The sequence below is a fragment of the Gobio gobio genome (genome assembly GCF_949357685.1).
Source record: "Gobio gobio genome assembly, chromosome: 13".
In the NCBI taxonomy this organism is placed as follows: Eukaryota; Metazoa; Chordata; class Actinopteri; order Cypriniformes; family Gobionidae; genus Gobio; species Gobio gobio.
The window spans coordinates 48,559,248-48,586,135 of NC_137106.1; positions in this window are offsets into that span (position 1 = coordinate 48,559,248).

Consider the following 26,888-nt stretch of genomic DNA (forward strand, 5'->3'; position numbering starts at 1 on the left):
TCCTGCGTGATGACTCCGATCTTCAACCAGATGCAACTGGACAACTACTCTGAATGTTCCGATCTAATCTGACTTCTGACCTGTAATGTTTGACCGAATCATAATCATACACTGTTTGTTCGTTGGTCAGAGGAGAACTGGCCTCCCGACTGAGCCTGGTTTCTCCCAAGGTTTTTTCTCCATTCTGACACCTGAGGGAGTTTCGATTCCTTGCCACTGTCGCCTCTTTTGCCTTTGGCTTTTGGCTTGCTCAGTTGGGGACACTTAATATTCAACTATATTACTGATCCTCCCGCATTGACACTATATGATAATTGAAACAATTATCATATTATGATAAATGAACAAAGCTGGATGACATCACTGTTTTCTCCAGAGCGGCTGTACAGCCGAATCAAATTCTGTTGCATTATTTTCCTGTGAAGCTGCTTTGAAACAATCTGCATTGTAAAAAGCACTATATAAATATAGGTGACTTGACTTGACTTGACTTGTTTCCGTTGTGTTGTGGCTTGATTTTATTTTGTTTCATTGTGTTGCTTTTAAAAATTTCAAACATTTTCACCCCCCTGCTCTTAATGCATTGCGTTTTATGGAAGCTGGTTTCCGCCACTAAATATAAAAATAAAAAAAGGTAATTCCGATTTTTTTTTAATCTCTCAATTATGAATATATAAGTCGCAATTCTGAGAAAAATATCACCCCCACACCTTCTTAATTGTACATTATAACTCACAATTCTCAGATAATAAGTCATAACTGTGTGATTAAAAAGTTGCAATTACCTAAACAAATTACTTAACATGAAAACAGTCGTGGATCATCCAGGTAACGACAGAAAGTTCAGATTCAAGGATATGTACATTTTTGAATGTGGCAATTTGTATAAATTCAGTAATTTTGTCTTGTAGACTTAATGTAAACATCTATTATGTGAAATAGCTTATTTAGGAGAGTACTAAATAAAAGTAACATGCAGTTTTTTTAATGATCCCTCTTATTTTAATAAAAATTATAAAAATGTTGCATATTCTGCAAGGGGTATGACACTTACGAGCAGAACTGTCGCTTGGTATGCTTTTGCAGACTGTCAGAGTCTGAGAATCACCAATTGCTGTTTATATTGCCTCTTACAGTTTACAATAATGTTTAAATTAAATAAATGACATTGAAATTCAAAGTAATCATTTTGGTAATCTAAAATACTTTTAGGATGTAACTGTAGTTTGATTACCACCCATTTAAAGCTGCACTATGTAACTTTTCCATCCACTAGAGGTCACCTGTTCAAAACAAAGGCGTAGTTTGATGACGCCACGTTTGAGCGCAGAATCTTGGGTCATGTGGTCTTCACCTCACAGCCGGTGGGAAAGAATCGGGATAGGACTCGGGCAGAAATCATGTTGATGGATGTGATTATTAACGTTACTGTAGTATGAAGCAGAGCAGGACCGAGTGTTGTGGAGCTGAGCAAGGCCGCAGGAGTGATTGAAGAGCGGGACTGTAATTATGGTATAGTCGCCGGCGGGACTTTTATTATGACACAGTCACCGGCACCACTTCCGCTTTTCCAGTCATGAGTATGAGGTAACGCAGCTCTGTTTATCATATAAGATATATCTGAGTGTGTTGAAAAGGAAGTTATGATGTTCGCTCGGCGGCTGCTATGACACTTGTTCACACTGCAGTGAGAGTAAAGCGTTTCACTGAATAAAACCGGAAACTGAGGGTAACGCAGATATGAAGCAATCGACAGGCGACTCCCTCACACGCATAGCTCACACGTCCCGGTTCCTTGGTTAAATAGCAATTTCTCACGATTTACAAATAGTTGGAAACATTTGGGATATTCTAAGTAATCAACTGAACAAAATATATAACTCTGGCCTAGTGGCCTACTGCAAAAATCTTACATAGTTCACCTTTAAAATGTAAATACTCAAATTTCGAAACATGTATTTTGTTACTCCCCAACCCTGTGAAAAACTTTGCCTATCCTTCTTTTAATGTTAATTCGAACAACAAAATAAAAAAGAGAAAATCGCTCACTTACTTCACCTACTTTAACAGGGATATAAGAAATTATATAATATTTTATATAATAATTATAATAAGTTATTTTACATTTTGTTACTTCTACTTTTAGTGGGTTCGTGGACAAGACCCCATTCAAATAAATTGCCATTGGCCGCATGACCTGCCTGAAAAATTTAAAGCACTATTTATTTAATTTGTATCTTTGTTCTATTATGTATTACCCGGTTTTGTGTTTCTGGTGTTTTTGGTATGTGGTCTTTCAATTTGCATTTGGTTCGATTTTAGCCGATTAAATCTGTTTTAGATTAAGTTGACTAAAATCTTATGATATTTAGTCGACTAAAGCTAGACTAAACCTAAAACAATTCAGATGACTAAAATATGACTAAAACTAAGTTGTATATTTATCAAAAGACTATAACTATGAAAAGTATGTCAGATTTAACACTGGGTGGGGGTAGACAAAGAATTTTAGTCATACTGTACATTGTGCTTCTCTATTTAGGTTCGATGCAATAACTTGGAATAACCAAGTCCTGACTGACTTCTCCATGAGGCACTGACAGAATAGGTGTAAATCTACTCAGGAGAGGTGGTGGTGCGGGTGCCAGTGAGTGTTTAGTGTACTGAGGGGTTTCGAGTGAGAATTGATGTGATAGCGAGCATTGCAGGATGCCGTCAGCATGGCTCCTGATTCCAATTGGAAGCAACAGGGTGTCTGTGGAACATTCTGCAACTTAGATAACGGACATTTTTCATAGACTGTGATGACAAATTTCTACTTTAATTTAACATGGTAAATACGGTTTTCTCTTTTAATATGTGTGTCTGTGTCCCTTTTCAGCCTAGCATCCCCATTACTGTGTGTTGTTGAGGCTTCATCAGCACTAGTCGGATCCCGTTAGTGGCCAGTTGTACACGTTGAATTGGTGTCAGGCAGTTGGTGAAAGAGATCACTCCGATTAGCTGTTCAAATTAGTAAACCAGAGAAAAATTTAACGGAAGTGACAAAAGCAAACAGACGACAAAGTCAAGAGTACACATAGATGGTTCATCTAATTTTACCTATTCATCTTACCCGAGCATTTTAATAAGCAAATATTTTCATAACGACATGGCAGTCTGGAATGAATTAAGTGTTAGCAAGCACTGCTTTGTTTGCGGTTTGTATATCCACAGTCCTAGTTCCGGTTTCCCTTTTTGAATGACGAATGTGACTACTGCCACCTGCTGATATAGGCAGGTGCCGAATATACATGCTAGTTTGTCAATGACTGTAGTTTTTGCAGTGTTCAATCGCAACCTGGGCCAAGATGCAGGCGGCATGAGGCGGCAACACACAGCTTTCGCTTTCGAGGTGACCGCTAGTTATTTGATCTTGGTTTTGTTGTGTCGTGGGCTTTAGGACCCACACAATCTTCATGATGAGCACCTCCTGCTTATCTCACCAAATCCCCTCCCATCAGCAACCTTAATTTTAATCCCCAGGAGGTCTCCCATCCCGGTACTGACCCCTTTAGCTTAAGATGGAAACCCGGCGAGAACAGGAGGATGACAGCTGCTGGCTGTGTTCAATGTTTCAATGTCGTATATACAAAATTGACCATTTTATTACAAGACACTGGAAGATAACATGAAGAGACTTGTTCTGTTATTTTTGCCCTTTGTTTTGGCATGCATTGCACAGGAAACGTATTGATTGGAATAGGAAGAGAGAGAGAGAGAGAGAGAGAGAGAGAGAGAGAGAGAGAGGAAAAATCAATAGCTTTTACATGAATGCACGACAAGCAGTATCTGCCCTGTTCTATAGTCAGACCTGAAGAATCTTCTCATGAGCTCTCGGATGTCATCCACAGACAGGTGAGGTCAAGCCTGTGATCATAACCCAAACATATAGAGAAAAGTGAGGTGTTAGCCACCAACTATTCTGCTCTGAATGAAACAGCAGGTTTAAATTAACGGGGGTGCCTTGCCACAATCAAACGTGAGGTTGTGCTATTATCTTATGCAGACATAAGATAATCAGATAAATCAGATATATCAGATATATCAATATAAAACCTCTAAAGCAGATTACTACATGCATATTCTGTATGTACAGTATATGTGTGTAGTAATCTGTGAGCAGTAAGCCATTGATTTAAACAAGACAAACTGAAGGTTGACAGAGGCAAGTTAGTTAGGAAGAATGATAAATGAGAGGTTAATGACTCAAGGATGCCAGAGGAGGGTGTCTGGTTTTTGTCCTCTAGGTCAAATGGATAACTGAATGGAGTTCAACTGAATAATGACATTTAATCTTATGGCACATAAACTAAAGCATAGCCAGTTTGTAGCATTTTTATTGAGTAAACATTAACACTTTATTTTAAGGTGTCCTTGTTACAGTGTAATTACACAAATTGGTACTAATATTAATTAGCATGTACTTATATGGATGGTGTTAGGATTAGGGTTTACGTTAAGATCAGTTGCTTATAATTCTGCATAATTTACTGTTATTACTGGAGTAAGTACCACATACAACGTATCAGTGTATTCCAAACTGGTAACTGCAGTATTGAAGACTGCGTGTGGAAGTGGAAATACTTGTGTGAATACCAACATGTCCTCCAACCAATACGCCTATATAGGTTGTTTGTCACTTCCCTGAAATAAGACCCATTGGAGCGTTTACTAAAGTTGTGCCCCTATCGACAACAGGACACTTTCATTTTAATTCATGAAATATGACCCATAGGAGTATTTACTACAGTTGTGCCCCTATCGACAACAGGATACTTTATTTTAATGCTTTGCTTCCTTTTATTTGCGTCATATTTCGGGTTTTACGTAGCTCAATTGGTAGAGCATTGCAAAATACAACATCATGTGATCATGCAATCGTGGGTTCGATCCCAGGGAACTCATGTGCTCATAAAGTGTATATGCTCTATAAATCACTGGGTAGGTTTAGGGGTAGGGTGGGTTGTAGTTGTTAATAAAAAAATGATTTTTGCTAAATAGAAATGTGACAAATGGTGGTAAAAAGTCCACACATTGCATTTTGATTAGTAACGAAAGCCATATGTCATTTCATGACGACAGACTTAACACGACACTGTCAGTATTTTTACGCCAGCTAGAGGGCGCATGACTTTAAAATGTAAATAAAGGTCGTAATAAGGTGCTTGAAAAACGACCTATAGAGTTGTTTTTTTGGAGGACAGTCTGACATTATGCATTATTACATGCAACTAACCCTAAGCCAAACCCTAATCCTACTCTAACCCTATAGTAAGTGCATGTAGTTACTAAATATTACTCAGTACTTAAATACGTAATTACACTGTAACAAGACACCTTAAAAGAAAGTTTAACCACATATGTAACCCTGTACCACAAAACAGGTCATAAGGGTCAATTTTTTAAAATTGAGATTTATATAGAAAGCTCTATAAATTTACATTTACATTTATGCATTTGGCAGACGCTTTTATCCAAAGCAACTTACAGTGCCCTTATTACAGGGACTATCCCCCTGGAGCAACATGGAGTAAAGTGCCTTGTTCAAGGACACACTGGTGGTGACCGCTTTCCATAAGCTCCATAAGGATAGAACAATATTTGGCAGAGATACAACTTTTTGAAAATCTGGAATCTGAGGGTGCAAAAATAATCTAAATATTGAGAAAATCGCCTTTAAAGTTGTGGAAAGGAAGTCCTTAGCAGCACATATTACTAATAATGATACATTTTTTATATATATACATTAGGAAATGTACAAAATATCTTCATGGAACATGAGCTTTACTTAAAGCTGCACTATGTAACTTTTCCGTCCGCTAGAGGTCGCCTATTCAAAACAAAGGTGAAGTTTGATGACGTCACGTTTGAGCGCAGAATCTTGGGACATGTGGTCTTCACCTCACAGCCGGTGGGAAAGAATCGGGATAGGACTCATGTTGATGTGATTATTAACGTTACTGTAGTCTGAAGCAGAGCAGGACCGAGTGTTGTGGAGCTGAGGAACCGCTGGAGCGATTGTTAATAAGATGAACGCAACACACGCATCGCGAGCAGCGGGACTTTTATAATGCCACAGTCGCCGGCGCCACTTCCGCTCCACCGCTCATGAGTGTGAGGTAACGCAGCTCTGTTTATCATATTAGACACATCAGGGGCCTGTTTCAGAAAGGAGGTTCAACCAACTCTGAGTTTAAACCTGAACTCTGAGTTGACTTACTCTGAGATGGGAAACTCTGAGTTTTGGGTTTCAGAACAGCTGAATTGAGGTAGTTCAATCAACTCTGAGTAGACTGACTCTGAGTTAAGCTCATGCACTCCAACTATGAAAAGCCATGATCAATGGAGCTCCGAAATTACGATTCACCATGGCAACAGCACCCAACAAAAAGACGTTTGCATACTTCCTGGTCAATACACAAGTTTAATTCTTAATTATTTTAATTAAGTTTAATTTTCATGGTATCCAAAAGGCAAACAAAGAATGTGGCAGCAGCTAAAAAAATAAATACAAAAAACATTATTCAATCAGGAAAAGCTTTAGACACAAAATGTTCATGGGTGTAGGTTTAATGACTTTACAAACATTTGACATATTAAATAAATATCATTCAGTGTCCAATGTGCAGCAGCTTTTCCCACATAGACCCTTTTCACAGACAGTGATGACGTGTTTTAATGGTCATCAATATCGTAAATCCTGCAACGTTTTTTGTATTTTTTTTTTATGTATGTACATTTATAAAACTAATACTTTGTATTATATTACTTTTGCATCAAATTACAAATATCAAGTTACCGCTGCTGTGAGAGTGTTTCTAATACAGTTTCTATGGGAGTGATAGTTAAAATTAACATCTTTCTCTCTTTTCACTGCATTTATCAATCTCACTTAAATTTGTCCATCTTTTTGAAAGTTGTGAAATCACTATTGTGGAGTTTTTCTTTTGCTATTTGAGCAAAGGGAGACACAAAAATATATATTTAATGTATTCTCTCATTCACCGCTATAAGAGTTAACCCAACTATGACGACTTCAGCTTCGGAAACCCAGAAATGTGAAAAGGTTCTATGCTCTTTTCACATAATGAAATGTTCTCTGATCCCACCTGTTACATTTATTAATCAGGGTAATGACATTAACATTTGACTTCTACTCAGGCCAGCCAAACTCCAGCACCACTGACAGATGAAGAGGAGATGGAGGAAGAATATTAACACCCAACAGGAAAAAAAATAAAGTATTTGTAGGAAATAAAGATGACTATAAAAAATGTAAATAAATGTATTTAACAGCTGTGGTGGTGGTTATGGCATATATCTCGTACTGCCATCTGGCAGCATCCTTCCATTCCATACAATAATCCGTTTTCAGAAAGTGTGATGATAGGAATATGAGTGTCATAAATGCGTCCAACCACTGGAAATCCTAAAGGAAATTAGAATTATTAGGATACTTCTAGAGGATTATCAAGTGAACGTCAGGATCCTGTATAAAAGGACATGCCATTTTTGTCACTTTGACAGTGTCCTCATGATAAAATGATGAAATATGAGCAATGAATGTTCCTGCAAATAATGCTTTTCTTTGTATTATTGTCAAGTGGCAGATAATTTAATTTGTTTTAAGTAAACTTTGCTTACTTTTTAGATTTAGATTAAATTTATATATTTTTTTATATTTATACTTGAAATACGACCAAAATACTCAGTAAGAAAAGCATTTGTGGCGTTTGAATGAATGAATAAAGTATTTAAACACTGCTGGTGCTTTAAAAATGGGGAGAAGAACGAAAGAAACTCTGGGTTTACAAAAGAAAACCTGCTTCTGACCAGGTTAGGTTCACAGAGTAAGTGACCCTGGTAACTGACTCTGAGTATAAGTTACCTCTCTTTCAGAAACGGGCTTGACTTACTCTGCTTTCTCGGGTTTGACATACCTCCCATTCTGAAACAGAAAACCCAGAGTTTCCCTTATTTCAGGGTTAACCTACTCAGAGTTTTCACTTAACCTCCTTTCTGAAACGGGCCCCTGAGTGTGTTGAAAATTATGTTATGACGTTACTCTGTGCGTTCTCTCGGCAGCTGCTATGACACTTGTTCACACTGCAGCTCACACGTCCTCCTTCTTCGGTTAAAATAGCAATTTTCTCATGATTTATAAATAGTTGGATACATTTGGGATATTGTAAGTACTCAACTGAACAAAATATGTAACACTGGCCTATAGTGTTTTTTAAATATTTTACTACAAAAATGTTACATAGTGCACCTTTACTATCCTAATGATTTTTGGCATAAAAGAAAAATGGATAATTTTGACCCATACAATGTATTGTTGGCTATTACCACAAATCCGAGAGACTTATTACTGGTTTTGTGGTCCAGGTTGTTACATGTGTGTAGTTACACAAATATTGGAGCTGTACATATTATGCACGAATGTGTACTTACACTGTGGTTACATACTAGGTACACATCTAGTTACCATGTAAGTTCACAGGTTTTATGGCCACTTAATATAAATTCAAAATAGATTCCAATCAACTTGTCCTAATGTAAAACAGTGGAAATGTATGTCAGTATTCATAAAACTTAATTATTCCAGGAGCACTAAATGGCAAATAATTGAATTACAGTACAACTGTTCATGTATATTTGTTTAATTGGTAACACTTTTCAATAATGTTCTATTAGTTAACATTAGTCAATGCATTAGTTACATGAACTATGTAAGTTACATGAATATGAACTAACCATGAACAACACCTCTGTTCAGCATTAGTTAATCTGTGTTGACGTTAGTTCATAAAAATCCAGCTATTCATGGTTTGTTCATCTTAGTTCACAGTGCATTAACTAATGTTAACAAGATTTTAATAATGCATTAGTAAATGTTGAAATTAACATTAACAAAGATAAATAAATGCTTTATAAGTGCAGTTCATTATTAGTTCATGTTAATTAATGTAGTTAACTAATGTTAACTAATGAACCTTATTGTAAAGTGTTACCGTTTAATTAATATATTTCATTTTACCAGTGTAATTAAAAAAAAAAAATCAAGATTGTAATTGTCACGGTTTGAGTTAGTTTATCCTTGTTTAGGGTTTGTTTTTGATCGGTTTTCCTGTTCATGTCTGTATTTCTAGTCTTGTTTTGTTGTGTTTATTGGTTCTGTCACACACTGGTTGTAGCAAGGATGAGACGGGATCTATTGGCAGCAGTTTACAGGTTTTATTAACTAAAAAGTACTCTGGAACACTGAACAGAACAACCAGCTAAATGCAGCAATACAAACTAATCAAAGAAACGTGACGCAGCTGACAAGACTAATTAACAAGAGGCAGGTGACAGGGATAACACAATCAGACAGTGATAAACGGGCCAGGGAAACTGTGGGTGTGTCTCATTCAGTTCCCTAGCTCCAGAGCTCGTGAATCAGTATATTGTGGGAATTGCAGTAAATAACAAGAGACATTTAAAGGGACCACGATCCCATGAACAAACACGCTAACAAAGTGCTGCATTTATAATCAACAGTGTATAGAACTACGTTTAACCTCAAAGGTGAATTATGTATGCCACATTCACTACACACGTCCCCCCAGAATTCACCATATCAGGAGAAGAACCAAACAGTCGTATAAACCATATAAACCGGCCACAAAATTCACCATATCAGGAGAAGAACCAAACAGTCGTATAAACCGTATAAAGCGGCCACAACGGCTGCGCTGTACCAGGGTTCGGAGAGACCCCCCTGCAGCCGGTGTCTTGTCATGACACAGGTGTGGGGCATGGAGTGTGGGAGGCTTGGGAGGGAAAGGAGCAAGGGGTGGGGGCAGAGCAGGAGGCCGTCCCCGTCCTGGGGGCTGGGCCAGGTCAATGGGCCTCGCCACGTCCAAGTGACCCAGTTTGAGGCAGTCGATGGAGAGTCGCTCCGGTTTGCCGCCCCTGTCCACCACAAAATGTTTGCCCCCCGTCTCCAGAACCCAGAATGGGTCCTCGTAGGGTGGGCGTAACGGTTCCCTGTGGGCATCATGGCGAATGAAAACATAGTCAGCCGTCTGAAGTCCAGCGGGGATGTGTGACGAGGAAGGCCGTGCCGGGAAGTAGGGACAGGTGCGAAAAGCTTTGCATTGTCCAGTAGAGTAGACCGCTGGAGAGTAGCAGACCAAGGAACCGTGGTGTTAGGAACAAAATCCCCTGGTACCCGCAGCGGCTGTCCATAAACAAGCTCTGCGGATGAGGACTGAAGGTCCTCCTTTGGCGCAGGCCTGATGCCCAGCATCACTCACGGGAGCTTGTCGACCCAGTTGCTGTCTTTGAGGCTGGCACGCAGGGCAGCCTTCATCGACCTATGAAAACGTTCACAGAGTCCGTTAGCCTGCGGGTGATATATGCTGTTGTAATCCAAACCAAGGGGGGCGGCCCCTGCCACAGCCTGTGAAAGGCATTCCGCCACACGGGTGTTCTTACCAGCAACGTGCTGCAAGTCCGTGGTGAACTCTGAAATGTAGGACAGATGACGTTGCTGGCGAGCGGACCACGGCTCAGCCACCTTGGCCATGGCAAAAGTCAGCGGCTTGTGGTCCACAAAAGCAGTGAAATGCCGGCCTTCCAGCAGGGAACGAAAGTGTCTGATGGCGAGGTAGAGACCCAGAAGCTCCCGGTCGAAAGTGCTGTACTTCCGCTCACAGGGGCGCAGCTGACTGCTAAAGAAAGCCAGCGGCTGCCAGGCCCCGCCTACCCACTGTTCGTAGACAGCACCAAAAGCGTAATCCGAGGCATCCGAGGTGATGGGGATGGGGGCTGTAGGAGAAGGGTGCACCAGCATGGTGGCATTCGCTAGGGCTGCCTTAGTGGCAGCAAAAGCCTTGTCTCTGATCTCAGTCCAGTCCACAGCGTGCAGGGGTTTACGTTTCAAGGCCTTGTGCAAGGGCCGCATGAACTTAGCGGCTCGAGGGATGAAGAGGTGGTAAAAATTCACCCTGCAGAGGAACTCCTGCAGGGATTTGACAGTGAGCGGGCATGGGAACTGTGTGTGACCACCTCCACCTTTGATGGGAGAGGGACTGCACCGTCCTTAGTGACTCTGTGTCCTAGGAAGTCAATGGTGGAGAGACCGAATTGGCACTTAGCGGGGTTGACAATTAATCCATGCTGGCTAAGCCGCTCAAAAAGGGTTCGGAGGTGCGCCAGGTGCTGAGACTTGGACGTGCTTGCTACTAAGATGTCATCCAAGTACACAAAAAGGAATGACAGGTCCCGCAACACAGAGTCCATGAGGCATTGAAAAGATTGGGTGGCGTTTTTAAGGCCTAACGGCATGCGCAGGAACTCAAATAGACCAAACAGTGGGATCACGGCTGTTTTGGGAATGTCCAGTGGTCGTACCGGCACCTGAGGATATCCCCGGACAAGGTCCATCTTGGAAAAAATCATCTTACATTTACATTTATGCATTTGGCAGACGCTTTTATCCAAAGTGACTTACAGTGCCCTTATTACAGGGACAATCCCCCTGGAGCAACATGGAGTAAAGTGCCTTGCTCAAGGACACACTGGTGGTGACCACTGGGATTGAACCAGCAACCTTCTGTGTATCAGTTCCATGGTTTAACCCACTGGACCACCCTCTCACCATCTCACATCTTGCCCACCAGGTGTGCTGAAAAATCCTGTATGTTCGGGACTGGGCATCAGTCAGGTGCCGTTGCCTCATTAAACTGCCAGTACGGCGCTCATTAAACCGCTCATTAAAGTCGCCACACAGGCGCCAGCCGCCACCAGGTTTAGGGACGATGTGAAGGGGTGAAGCCCACAGACAGTCGGATCGGCAGACTATGCCCAGGCGTTCCATGTTTGCGAACTCAGCCTTTGCAATGGCAAGCTTGGTCGGGTTGAGGCGCCAAGCACGGGCATAGACGGGTTGACCAGTAGTGGTGAGATGGTGAACCACACCATGGTTCACAGCAGATGCAGAGAAAGTGGGCTGAGTGAGGGCTGGGAAACTGGCAAGTAGACGATGGAAATCATCAGAAGCTAAAAGCATGCTAGACAGTCGCATAAAGTCGGCCCCACTGAGTATGCATGTATAAGAGTCGTGTCGCACAGAAAACGCCGTCCGGAGATGCTGTCGCGGATGAAGAGCAGCCTACGCGGCCGATGCTCATGGCCACTACTGAGCGCTGGCCCTGGCGTTTCCCGACCCACCGAAACTGCATGGTGGACGACATTTGTTAGCTTTGGTTCCAAACTTTGTATGGTAGAAACACAAGCATGAACGTTGTTGGGGGCCAGAAAACTCCTGCCGACGAGAAGTGGCTGCAGTGATGAGTGTGGAGTCGTCCTGTGTCGCCGAAGCGATGTGCGCAGGAAAAAGCGCGGCTGCACAATGTTCCTGACTTGCAAGGAAAAATGTATCAGCCTCTTCAGCCAGTCTCCGACAGTCAGTGATTGTGGTGTTAGCTAGTGCAGCTCTCACTTGGGAAGGCAGCTGACACAGGAAAAGCCGAGTGAAAAAAAAATCAGGTCTGTGTTCGCCCAAAAGGTCCACCATACGGTCCATGAGCTCGGACGGTTTGCTGTCACCCAGTCCTTGAAGGGAGAAAAGCCTGCTAGCTCTCTCAGAGTCTGACAGTTCAAACGTTTTCAACAGGTGGGTTTTGAGTGCTGTATACTTCTCAGTTGCCGAATGATTTGTAAGAAGGCTCACCACTCTGGATGCTGTTGAATTTACGAGAGCCGACACAACATAGTAGTAGTATTTTGTTGTATCTGCGGTGATCTCACGCAACGCAAACTGCGCTTCAGTCTGGGCAAACCATGCCGATGCAGACGATTCCCAGAATTTGGGGAGTTTAAGAGTGACGGCGTTCGCGGTCATGATCGTGTTGGATACGTCCAGCAGACTAATGTCGGGGTCACCAGTGTGGGAATTGCTGTAAATAACAAAAGCCAACTTCTCACGTTGAGCACACGAGTGCGTGTGTCATTTATTATTCTGAGGCAGAAAACTGACAAGACAAGCATCAAAACACTTTAAGAACATTTAAAGGGACTGCGATCCCTGAACTGTCATGAACAAACACGCTAACAAAGTGCTGCATTTATAATCAACAGTGTATAGAACTACGTTTAACCTCAAAGGTGAATTATTTATGCCACATTCACTACAATATCATGTACATGGGGTCGGGCACTGAGACACTGATGATGACTCTATTTCCTCATTGTACAACATCATTACTGGTATTTATGAACAACATCTTTCTGACATTACTTGTCATATTATTTAAAGTACATTATGATAAATACTGCACTTGTTACATATACGTGCAAAATGTCAGCCTTAAATTAATTATAAATGTTAGCTAGATTGTGTTCATTACCTCTTAAATTATGTATATTTATGCTGAAATATAATCAAATTATGGTTTCTGTTTTTAAAAACACATATCGTGTGTCGTTATCGGTCCTTATGTGTAGTGAGTTGGCTCATGTGATTTAAATTTTGCGCTTTAGAACTTCCATTAAGGGAACATAGTGAGCATCGATGCACCCTGGGTTTTCCGGTGCATTGTGTGACTTTTAGGGAGTGAACATTTCAGTGCACTGACGACTCCCTTATCAATGCCCTGACTACTGAGCTGACTGAGAACCAGTAAATCAGAACCAGTAAACACAGTGACAGCAAAACATGACTAGAAATACAGACATGAACAGGAAAACCGATCAAAAACAAACTCCAAACAAGACTAAACAAACTCAAACTGTGACAGTAATATGTTCTCTTCAAATTAAGGCACACAATTCAGTTGCACAATTTAGAAAGAGAAAGACTTATTATTATTATTAAATAATATATATTTTTGTCACCTTTGACTGTTATGTGATTTTACATATACCTAATAACATCCCGCTGGTGTTGCCGGGTGTTTATATAGTGAAGCTGCACCATATGAAACAAATTAAGTTACACTTATTCTTGAGACATGGGAAACACACAATGGCCCATAACTTTCCCTGCCAGTATTTTTAAAATATAAATTTTTCCACTAGACTGTGATTTGAAAGGAAATTGTTTGGAATCTTTTGAGAATTTCTTACACTTTAAGCAGTTCATATTAGTGGAAAGTAGCACCGTAAAGAGGTGTGTTATACAACAAAATATGGTACATTTGTCAACACTGTTGGCTTTCAATACTGTAAGTTCATTTATTCATTCAATTAATGTTAGATTTATCAATAAGAATGACTACTATTTTTGTAGATACAAGAAAATAAATTTTGTCTGCAAATGGAAGAATATAAATGACAATCTCTGAACATGGTTGTTTTTAAAATGTCATCTAAATGGCTATAATTATGTCCTCATACAAGTTTAGGATTAATTTAACACTGAGACTTAGTGAAGAAGAATGCACATATAATGATATATTAATCTTAGGTATCACACTTTTGTACTGAATCTCCAGGTTGTTGTCTTGTATGTAGTTCTGATAATGCATCTTAAGCCAAGATAATGTACAGTTTGTTTTTGCAAAGCACTTTTGAAAAACTGAACATCCTTCTTTGTTTTTCCTGGACCAAACTGAAGCTTGAGGCATTGCTGGTTGTGATGTGGCCGATGTCAATGCTCCCTCCCCGAACACTAAAATACTCAGCTGTGATTCATAGATTCCATCATTTTCTGAGTGTCTGTGAGCAATACCAAGACAAGGACAAGAGGGCAGGTCACACTCAACCACCACCAAAGGGAACACACTCATCACAAAGCAAATATGAAGCAAAATTACCCACAGGTACCAATAAACCACACACCAAAACCAACACACCAACACACACTGATTGTATTGGAAGCTGGCTGCATTATGCACTAAAAAAAGGTCTTGGCTACTTTTGCAATTTCCTATTGTAGTGTCCTGATGGAGAGAACGAGACATAGTGTCGATGACTGGCACTAGGGGTCATAATTGGGAGCCCCAATAACCTCTGATATTTTAATAAAAGGCCAATGAAAATTGGCGAGTGGAATTTACATGCGCCACTCCCCTGAACATACGGGTATAAAAGGAGCCAGTGTACATCCACTTATTTAGGTTTGTGCTGAGGAGCCGAGACAGTGTCCCGACCATTTCAATGGGCAATTCAGCGTTGTGGCAGGATGGACACCACGTCTTGTTCCCTACATCAGGGAATTGAGTAACCAAGTAACCGACATCTGTCAGTCATTTCGTGGTGTCAAAATTGGGGAAAACACCACAGCAGCTGAACCGTGATACAAGGTTTTGGCAGTGCAGATGTCGGCAAGCCCCCGTGTTCTGGTTAACAAATGTGTTCACACCATCGCAACCTACCCAACGCTCCACTTAAGCCGTGTAGACCATCGTACCATGCAGCACAGAGAAAAGTAAGATACACCCATGGTTTGCTGGTCTGAGGGACACACATGGACAAAAAAGTGCACGTTATCACCTCAGATACACCTTTCAAGTGGTACACCCTGCCTGTAACTTACCTGTTTGTGCCTAATAGTACACGGGACAAAACTGCCTCAATTCAGAGATTGTAAAATCATGCAAAGTTATTGGGTGTAGCCAAGCCTACTGCTCTACAGATGTCTAATAGAGAGGCGCAGTTCGCTAGAGCCCAGGAGGATGCAAAACTTCTCGTGAAGTGTGCAAGCACTCTTAAAGGGCACGACACATCTTGGGCCTAGTGTGCCAAAGCAATGGCAATCCAGTGGACCATCCTCTATTTGGAGACATTCTTCTTCTTCTGCTGTCCCCCAAAATGGTTAAAAGAGCTGCTTCTAAAGCTCTGCGTGTGGTCCAAGTAAGCATGCAGGTTGCATACTGGACATCAACTACAGGGCTGGGTCTGTCTGATCTTGCAAAGTTGCAAGTTCACTTGCAAGTTCACCACTTGGTCCTTAAAAGGGGTTGTGGGAACTTTGGGCACATAGCCCGGCCAGTGTCTCAGGATCACATTTTTTCACGTTTTGCTGACAGAGAAAGCCTGCAGGTCCCCAACCCTCTTGACGGAGGTTGGTGTGGTCAGGAGCACCGTCTTCAATGAGAGGGCCCTAAGCTTGACTGACTCCAATGGCTCAAAAGGAGCTCTCTGTAGGCCCAGCAAGACCACACAGAGATCCCATGAGGGAATAAAGTGTGACCAAGGAGGATTCCATCTCACAACTTGGTGCAAGGATAACAACCCCATTCTTAACACAAAAACAAAATAAATCATAATAGATATATGATTCATATATTCATACAAGCAGCAGTTCTACCTCCGTTTGTTGACAGTTATCAGCAACCCTTCCACCACCCCTTCGCCACACCTTTTAATTAAAACCACTTACATATACGGGGGAGTACTCTGGGTTCGGGCCTAATTCCGAGCTCGAAGCCCTCCCCCCCGGACAGCACGCCAAATACGCATTGAATTACTCTCTATAAATTATATGTAAGTGCGAACTCGTGAAATTGCTGTACTGTGTGGTATTCCAGCTGCACATCTAATCTAATATCAGGTCATGCTACTCTAGAGCCTTACCATCCACTGCAAAGTGATACACATTCAAGGTGGAAGGGGACAGCCGGCCCTCCAATCTCTCTTGCAGGAATGAAAGCACTGACCCGACTGCGCATCTCTGTGGGTCTTCACCCCCTTTGAGGGTGCCATATGCCCCAGGAGCCTCTGAAATTGTTTCATTGGAACTGATGTTCTTCAGGGAGTTCAGCACCAACTGAGCACGCTCATTTGTGAGACGCTTTGTCATACTAACTGAGTCCAACTCCATCCCGAGAAAAGAGATGCCCTGTACTGGGGAGAGCTGGCACTTTTCCTAGTTGACCTGAAACCCCAAACGGCAACAAATCTCTAGAGTGAGCTAAGATCAGCTAGTCGTTGAGACATATGATAATGTGAACGTCCACTTCCCTTAATGGGGCAAGGGGAGCGTGAACCAATCCTGTTGGCGAATGCATATCAAAATGTTATGATATGTTATATTACAATATGTTTATGTGTTACCTTATTGAACAGGATCTTGTTCAGGGCCCGATTCATAAGGCGCAGACCTAAAAATGGTTGCAACCCACTGGCTTTCTTTAGCATGATGAAGTTAGGGCTGTAGAAACCCTTTTTCATCTCGACTGAGGGACAGGGGTGTCATTGCATACCACCTGTCACGATCCCAGGTCTGGGTCTTTTGTTTTGTATGGACTTTTATGTTGAAGTGCTTTCTATTCTCATTGTTTCCATGTTCTTTTCCTGTTTGGTTTCTGTATCTTCATGTTGTCTTATCAGTTGCTATGGTTACCTTCATTGTACACACCTGCAGTCTATTATCTACTCATTGTTTTGTGTATTTAAGGTCTTGGTTTTTCATGTATGGTGGCTAGTCGTTAATTGTAAGTCTAGATGTTCTGATCTGCTTTTACTGGTCTCTTGTATGGATCAGGTTTGTGTTCTGGTTCTGATGTCCCTGTATTGTTCTGAGGAGTCTTGGAATTAAATGTGTGCGTGCAAATGGATTCTCTTTCAGCTTTTTCTCTCAGTGATCCGTGACAGAACGACTAGCCAAACATGAATCCAGCCGTGCTGGTTCTCACCCTTCGTCAAGGAGATCGGAGGATAGAGGACCATGTCAGGGAGTGGTATGAAGTGGCACAATTGTCTGGATTAGACTCACAGTGCCTTATGATTTTTTTTCGAGGGGGACTATCTGAGCCACTCAAGTTGCTCATGCCCTGGCATCAACCTAATTGGACGTTAGAGGAATATGTGGGAATCGCATTGCGGCTGAGTGGCTCCACATATACTATGGGTGTTGTGGAGGAACGCGGCACTCCCGCGGTACCCGCCAGTTCAGAGTCTAGTCCCGTCCTAGCCTCCATCCATAGCCCTGTTCCGGTGGTCCCAATTCCGGTGGACTCCGTTCCGGTGGTCACAGTTCCGGTGGATTGTGTTCCGGTGGTCCCTATTCCGGTGGATCGTGGTCCAGAGTGTTCCAGTGGATCCAGTCCCGGTGGTCCCGAGTCCTGACACGGCCTGGAGGGCTGTGATGGGGTTCTTCGTGGCGGCAGTCCTGCGTGCCTGGGAGGAGCACAGGGTTTCCTCTGGAGTGGTCCCAGTTCCGGTGGTCCCAGTTCCAGTGGTCCCAGTGCCGGTGGTCCCGAGTCCTGACACGGCCTGGAGGGCTGTGATGGGGTTCTTTGTGGCGGCAGTCCTGCGTGCCTGGGAGGAGCACAGGGGTTCCTCTGGAGTGGTCCCAGTGCCGGTGGTCCCAGTGCCAGTGGTCCCAGTTCCAGTGGTCTCCCAGTGCCAGTGGTCCCAGTTCCGGTGGTCCCGAGTCCATACATGGCCTGGAGGGCTGTGATGGGGTTCTTCGTGGCGGCAGTCCTGCGTGCCTGGGAGAAGCACAGGGTTTCCTCTGGAGTGGTCCCTGTTCCGGTGGTTCCGGTGGTCCCTGTTCTGGTGGTTCCGGTGGTCCCTGTTCCAGTGGTCGCTGTTCTGGTGGTACCAATTCCGGTGGGCCCAAGCCCAGAGACCATCTCGGAGGTTCCTGCCGTGTCCGACGCGCCGCCCTGGCCTCCCGAACTCTGCGGGCCGCCCTGGCCTCCCGAACTCTGCGGGCCGCTTTTCTGCTTTTACTGGTCTCTTGTATGGATCACGTTTGTGTTCTGGTTCTGATGTCCCTGTATTGTTCCGAGGAGTCTTGGAATTAAATGTGTGCGTGCAAATGGATTCTCTTTCAGCTTCTTCTCTCAGTGATCCGTGACACCACCAATATAAAGAGAAAGCCGCTGAATGGGTGCCTGGCTAACTGAATTGCGTAGCTGAGTCTGACTGTCCTGATGAGCCAGTGTGACAGGCTGGGAAGTGCTAACCAGGCTTCCAAACTCTGCCCAAAAGGAACTAGAGGGCTTTGTGTGAGTCGCATCTGGACATGAGGAGGTGGCCATCATGTCCAAGCTGCGATCTGTTTGACCCAGAGAATGGAGAAACTGCTTTTTCTTCAACAGTGTGGGTACCGCTGCAACTTGAAAATGAAACTAAGGATTCTCCACCTGGCCCTTACAACGGGGGAAGGAACGGTGCAGTCACCTCCTCCTGGGAAAGAGCAACTCCTCTCATCTTGGGATTGCCCGTCCCAGGGATGGTTCAAAGCCTTCTTCGAGTTTTTGGCTCTTGCCTGATGAATGGGATGCATAACCTTCCTGCGGATGGCTCAATGCTGTAGGCTCAGTCTGTGGCAGAGCAGGTATGACAGCCACTAGCAGACACCCTCTGCGATGAGCAGACAGAGTGCAGGGCCTCAGCGTCCTGAAGGTGGCAAAAGGACCTGAAGGTGCCCTGATGGATCAGCAGGATGACCATTGCATGCAAAGCAGAAACAGTCTGTACAGTGGCACTGTAAAGGCCCTGGATGGAAGTCCAAAACGATTATGCCAGGTGGTTGCGTTTTGTGGGCATAAATGCATCACAGTTGCACGCTCCACCTGAAGAACCTCCATGTACCCCCTGGCTGCCCCACTGTCAACGGTAGTGAGGATAGAAAAGCCTTCAAAGCGGGCACGGGCAGTAAAAGGTGCCCTCCACAACTTCGCCAGCTTTTCATGCACCTCCGGGAAGAATCTATATATTTTCTTTAGACACCAACCAAAATATTACTTAATATAGGTCATTATAATATTGTGACGTGATGACTAACAGACAGCAGACAAACGGCAATCCACCTGTTACTCAAAGTGGCCACGGCCTTAATTATGCAGAACTTTAAGCCTTAATATAATTTAAATGGATGAGTTATAAAAAAATTCACCACCTCACAGTCGTCATGAAGGGCAAAATTTGCTTTATAGACCAAAACCACTTTTTGTACTAGGCTGTGAACATATTGTTTTCTTCTGTAAAGTTGGGCATTTTAATATGGGTGAGATACAGATTTGACTCCCTTCTGGAATCTGTCTCTAGTGGCTAGTCGATGAATTGCAGTTTAAGTCACTTCCGTGTTGGCTTCAAGAAAGACCGCGGGAGGTTGCCGCTTGGTTTTAATATGAAAGTAGAATATCCACTTGAGATAAAACTGAAAAAAAAAAATTTGTCAAATGTTTAATTTAGCTTTTTGAAATACCTTAATTAATGTTAATTACTGTGATGTCCTTTTAAAATGTGCCCCATGTTTTCTTCAACGTACTGAAAAAAACACCAGAAAAAATGTACAAAAACCCACAATAATTGCTGCAGTAAAACTAGCCAGTTTGTGTTCTGCACATCAATATTCTGGTGTCAAGTGAGAATAATATTTAAACAAAATGGTTTCTTTAAAAAAATAAATTCTATGGGGAGTGTTATTTGCTTTTTGACAAATTGAACAAAGCAGGTTTAAACCAGAAACTATGATTTTTTGATTAGAGTGATGTAAAAATATGTCATGTTCTTTGAGTTTTGTTGTCTTTTGTCTCTGTAGTTATTTATTTGTTTTCCATAGTTACTGATTGCTTTCACTGTTTCTAGTTTAAGTCCTTTTTTGTCCTGTGCATACACCCCCTGATTAGTTCAGTTATTAGTTCGTTATTGTCAATGTTAAGGTTGGTTTGCTTTTCTCTTGCGTTCCAGAGTTCCTGCGCTCCTTTCCCTGCACAACCTGTGATGAAATGACAGGGTCGTTTCACCTTTTTCAGTGTGCACTAAATCACTGAGATCTCTCTCCTATAGTGTCTGGCTAACTAATGGACCACTTTCGGGCATCCATGTGTGGCCAAAACATGTATCACAAATCTGAAGCACCTATTTGCAGGTTTACATGTGTTCTACTGACCAGGCAGCTTCTCTGCACACTTCATAAATCACATGAGACGGTGAACGATTGGATTCACCTGCACATTTCCCAGGCCCATCCTGATCGATAACACCAATTTCATCTGTTCTCCTGATACATTTAATTCATACTTCAGTTTGTTCTATTGCTATCTCTGCCTTGTGTTTTGTAATATGGGTTTTTAATAGAATGCCAGGAGGCAGAGGAAGAAGGTTTTTCAGTAAGAAATTCCTGGAATCAGTGGAACCCTGGAAGGTCCCTAAAAGGCACAAACGGCCAGGTGAAGAATGATCCCTTGTTTATGCAGTGCCACCTGATTTTCATGCTGTTTCTGTGTTTTTGTGGATGTGCATGTACACAGGACAGTGTGTCAGCAGATATCGTCCTTCAAATTTTGGCTCTATTTCAAACCCTAGTGAGCTGTGCTGCACTGTCTACATACTGTACCCTTGTGAAAAAGAAGTGCACCTGAATGTACTAAATTTGGACTGTACTTAAAATCTTAAAAGTATAAAAAAAACTTGCAGATAATATAATATTAATGAAATAAAATGGCACTTAAGTGTACTTAAAGATAACACACTTTCATAAATGTTTCTTAACACACTGCATCACTTTGGCATTTGTTTTACACACAGTAACTTATTTACAGCTTATTACAGCTCAGACAACATACTTACATGTTTATCACTTTTAGCAGTGTTTTAAGAAACTTCAAAGGGTTTCCTGTAAAATGACACCAACATTTTGAATTTAGAAACACTGTATGTGTGTATGGGAAGTTTTTCTATTTGGGTCGGCCAAATCCAGACGGAAATGGTACCAGAAAAATTTAGTGTAAATAAATTACTTTGTGTAAAACAAATGTCAAAGTGATGCATATCTTCAGAAAGTAGAGTCTCTAAGCTTTCAAATGGCACCACATATGAGGTCAGAGCTCCTCCACAGACATTTACCATTTAATGTATATACTTGATGATGTCCTTCCAGAGCAGTGTTGGGCACGCTACTTTAAAAAAGTTATTAGTTATAGTTACTTGTTACTTCTTACAAATAGTAACTGAGTTAGTAACTGAGTTACATCATTGTAAAAGTAACTAATTACCAGAGAAAGTAACTACTGTGTGACTTTTTTTTTCTTCAAATGTTCAAATATGTCAAATAACTTGGATGCCCCCAATTTTAAGTCAAGTCAAGTCAACTTTATTTATATAGCGCTTTTTACAATGCAGATTGTTTCAAAGCAGCTTCACAGTGTTAAACAGGAAAATAATGCAACATCATTTTATTCAGCCGTATAGCCGCTCCGGAGAAAACGCTGATGTCATCAGTTCATTTCAATTATCATACAGTGACAATGTGGGCGTTAGATCAGTAATTTAGTTTATATGGTTAATTTAGTTTACTAAATAGATTTATTTGGATATTTAGTTGAACATTTTTGTGTCCCCAACTGAGCAAGCCAAGCCAAAGGCGACGTGTTAAATTTGTTAAATGAATGAATTGGACACTAAATAGAATAAATTATTATTATAAAACATTGTACATTAATGTACACTATTGTAATGTTGCTGTGGGACAATGTGAGAGACACCTATCAAATTCATACATTATTGTAAATATTATCAGTAGACCTACTATAGTGTAAATATTATCAGTAGATCTACTATAGTGTAAATATTATCAGTAGATCTACTATTGTGTAAATATAGTGTAAATATTATCAGTAGACCTACTATAGTGTAAATATTGTGTAAATATTATCAGTACTATACTACTCCTTTGGTAGTGGAGCTCACGTTATCACATGGGTTTTTAGCCACTCATTTTGTGGCGGCATGTGATGATGTGAGGAGCTTCATTAGATTAGAATTAATTGCCACAGACGTGGAGAGACTCTTTCTTCCTGGGCATAAGTTTCACGTTACATAAACATTCTTACCTTTCACCTCAACGAGGGAAAAGTAGCGCTTATACTTCCAGTTTGCGAAAGCTACCTTTGAAGTCGTTGGACTTGCCATCGCTCTGACTCCTCCTGGTCGTTTGTGTGTGTGACTGTGCATATGCGTGTGTGTGTGTGTGTGTGTGTGTGTGTGTGTGTGTGTGTGTGTGTGTGTGTGTGTGTGTGTGTGTGTGTGTGTGAACTCAACCTATCAACCTCAACCTTGTCTCCCACCCACCAATCATCATCAGTTATGTGTACCCACCCCACAACCCCCCCCCAACACGGCATGCATGCACGGCCGCACGCACACACACACGCGTGCGCACACACACACACACACGCACACACACACACACACACACACACACACACACACACACACACACACACACACACACACACACACACACACACACACACACACACACACACACACACCAACCAACCAGAGAAAAAAAAAACGTTGCAGGTCCGACTGACAGAGAGCCTGTTCGGATGAAAACCGCTTCAGTGAGCTCAATTATAGTAACGCCGCATTTTATTCTCAGTAACGCCAATGGCGTTGTAATGGGAGAAACAGTCATTTGTTTGATTACTCGTTACTGAAAAAAATTATTCTGTTAGTAACGCCATTATTCCCATCACTGCTGCAAAGTTTAAGTGTATATTTTAAATCATTATGTTTTAATAACATTTTGTCATGCTTTAGAAAACTACACTCATTTTGACTTATTTGATTTTACAGGATTATAATTTTTACTTCAGTATTATTTGATGCCCTTGATTATGACCTTGATTTCATATAGCTTTTGTTATACCACAGTCACTGCTACCTCTTCTTCCACTCATTTGTATGTGGGGTAACGCAGTGCTGTTTTATCGTATTACACACATTTGAGTGTGTTGAGAGTTGTTATAATGCTACTCTGTGCGTTCGCTTGGCGCCGACTATGAGACACTTGTTCACACTGCAGTGAGATAGATCATATTAGGCATGGTAAAACATGGTACTCGCAGTAAATCTAGCCATCACAATTTGGCCCTTGTCAAACTCGCTCAAATCCTTACTCTTGCCCATTTTTCCTGCTTCTAATACATCGACTTTGAGGACAAAATGTTCACTTGATGCCTAATATATCCCACCCACTGTGTTATTCACTTCACCTGTCATAATGTTATGCCTGATCGGTGTATATAATTAACAGTAAGTAAGCTCCTCTCTAGTGTTTCTTTATTATTAACTTACTCACTGTGAACATCAGATGACTTTCCTGAGGTTGGCTAAATACTATTGTATGTGACCTATTGTTTACAAGCTGTATTGATGTCTTTCTGTGGTTGAAACAGTGATTACATGAGTCATGATACGGATTTTGGTAAGTTGTACTGTATCTTTCAACATACCTTTTGATATTCATGCATGTTTTTTGGGATATAACTTGTATTAAGTGGAAGAGATGTGATGTGCTTTTATGCAGCTGTTTTTAACTGTTAATGCACTATTGTCACTTTAACTTGCCCTAAATTCAACATGATACATTTTCTTCACACACCGTATGAGTTGCAGTTGGTCATGTTTTTCCGCACCCTTTTGACAGGATAATATCGGCCCTGATCATCAGCTGTTTTTAAAAGCCATCTTCTGGACAAATGAGGGAAAAATCATTTTTTTTTATTTTAAAGACTTGGCTACTTTTCCTAAGTTTGCCACCCAAAAAAAATGACTCGATTCTACAATGTTAAGTGCTTGAAAAAAAGAAGAAGTCCTTAATCCCGCCTTCGTGGACAAAAATGGGCACCCATAGGAATAAATGGGAAAAAAAGTAATTCCGAGCATAGTTTTATTTGTCCAATGCAAATCAATAAATCCAACCCAATGCAGATCATACATACACACAAATGAAGGAGTGAGTCTATACAACATTCTCAATGTGGCAAACATTCGCACTCACACACACACACACACACACATACACAAACACAGACATCAACAAAAGCATTGCATTGAAAGCCATCGAATGAGCCTATAACAGAGTGAGTTTTATTTTTTTTATTTTTGTCAAATAAAAAACAGTCACTCACACATACACAAACAAAGGAATTAAATGAGCCAATAACTGGGCAATTATAAAAAATTTTTTTTTTATAAATTTAAAAAGTTGTTAAAACATTGGTTTACAGAGTTCAGCCCATATGCAGCCATTGAGTGCTTGATATTGTAGCTTTAAGAAGAAATTAATACCATCATAGGTCACCAGATGTCACCAAAGTCACAATATTTTTAGGTTTTGGCTCTATGGACTTGCTGACATGTTGTTTTTTTTACTGAAGTTAAAGGTGAACTATGTAGGATTTTTGCAGTAAAATATCCAGAAACCACTAGGCCAGAGTTATATATTTTGTTCAGTTGAGTACTTAGAATATCCCAAATGTTTCCAACTATTTGTAAATCGTGAGAAATTGCTATTTTAACCAAGGAACCGGGACGTGTGAGCTATGCGTGTGAGGGAGTCGCCTGTCGATTGCGTCATATCTGCGTTACCCTCAGTTTCCGGTTTTATTCAGTGAAACGCTTTACTCTCACTGCAGTGTGAACAAGTGTCATAGCAGCCGCTGAGAGGACGTCATAACTTCCTTTTCAACACACTCAGATTTATCTAATACGATAAACAGAGTTGCGTTACCTCACTCATGACTGGAAAAGAGGAAGTGGCGCCGCCAACCGTGTCATAATAAAAGTCCCGCCGGCGACTATGCCATAATAACAGTCCCGCTCTTCAATCGCTCCTGCGGCCTTGCTCAGCTCCACAACACTCGGTCCTGCTCTGCTTCAGACTACAGTAATGTTAATAATCGCATCCATGAACATGATTTCTGCCCGAGTCCTGTCCTGACTCTTTTCCACCGGCTGTGAGCTGAAGACCACATGTCCCGAGATTCTGCGCTCAAACGTGGCGTCATCAAACTACGCCTTTGTTTTGAACAGGCGACCTCTAGTGGACGGAAAAGTTGCATAGTGTAGCTTTGAGGAAATATTAAATAAAACAAAAATAGGCATATTTTACATAAAAAATATGGTACTTTTAGAGGTAAATAAATTCATTAATACCCCAAAAATCACAAAAAAGGCATAAATTGATAGAATTTATTTTATCAAAGATGTAGATATAACATTTATTGAAAAAAAACAAATCGGAATCACACTTGTGACCTTCGTGCCCAAATATGTCCACGAAGAAGGGATTATGGGCTGTTATGCGAGGGGGGCTTAAGGGTTAAACAATCAGCTTTTATCGGCCGATACCGATTACTGGCCGATACTTTGGTGCATCTCTAACTTTACCTGCAGGTTAGAGATGCATGTTCTCCGGTGATTTTGTTCTGGAAACTTCTGAAAACTTTAACTTAATTTTTCTTATTAATGTATATTTTATCTTGTCAGTACATTCAAGTACAAGTCAATAAAAATATGTAGGCTACTTAAGTCCTACTTAAGCAGGTCAAAAAAAGCACTAAAGTTCAGTTGAATGCATTGAATATACATTTAAACTATAATACATTTTCAGTTCCACTTTATTTTACAGTAAACACTGTGTAACCTAAGTTTAGGTTTCGGTGTAGGTTCAGGGTTAGAACCCAGTTATTACCTATTGTAATTACTGTAATAAGTACATAGTATGAACATGGGGAACAGGACTGTAAAATAAAGTGCTGCCACAATTGTAAATAACGTAATTAAGCGCCTGAAAACATACCTTCGGTTCTCACTTAAGTATATTCGGTTACACTTTATTTTAAGATGTCTTGTTACAGTGTAATTATATATTTAAGTACTGACATGTATATCATATTATATAATATAATATCATATTAACACCATGTACTTACTATAGGGTTAGGGTTTGGCTGAGAGTTAGTGGCATGTAATTATGCATAATTTACTGTTATTACTATGATAAGTACAAGCAACATATGTAACAAGGACACTGTAAAATAAAGTGTTAGCCTATATTCTTAAGTATATTATTTCCTTAGTGCTCATTTTTAAAGTTTGCTAAACTG